This window comes from Pipra filicauda, unplaced genomic scaffold, assembly GCF_003945595.2.
Source record: "Pipra filicauda isolate LSUMZ 115617 unplaced genomic scaffold, ASM394559v2 scaffold1_size10287979_pilon, whole genome shotgun sequence".
Lineage (NCBI taxonomy): Eukaryota > Metazoa > Chordata > Aves > Passeriformes > Pipridae > Pipra > Pipra filicauda.
Window position 1 is genome coordinate 8,647,195 of NW_024104310.1, and position 213 is coordinate 8,647,407.

A 213-nucleotide genomic window follows, 5' to 3' on the forward strand; every position below is an offset into this window, starting at 1 on the left:
TGTTTGTGGTAGTCCTGATTTATGTACTCCCCTGCTTCATCTCACGAGGTCAGCTTTGCATTTATATGTCAGACTATGTGGAATCACAGTAACACTGAATTTGAAGGGGCCTCTGAAGATTTCTAGTCCAGACTCTTGCTCAGTGCAGGGCTCACTTCTGGTTGCTCAGGGCCAGTATAGAGTTTGTGGATGGAGATTCCTGAACATCTGGGC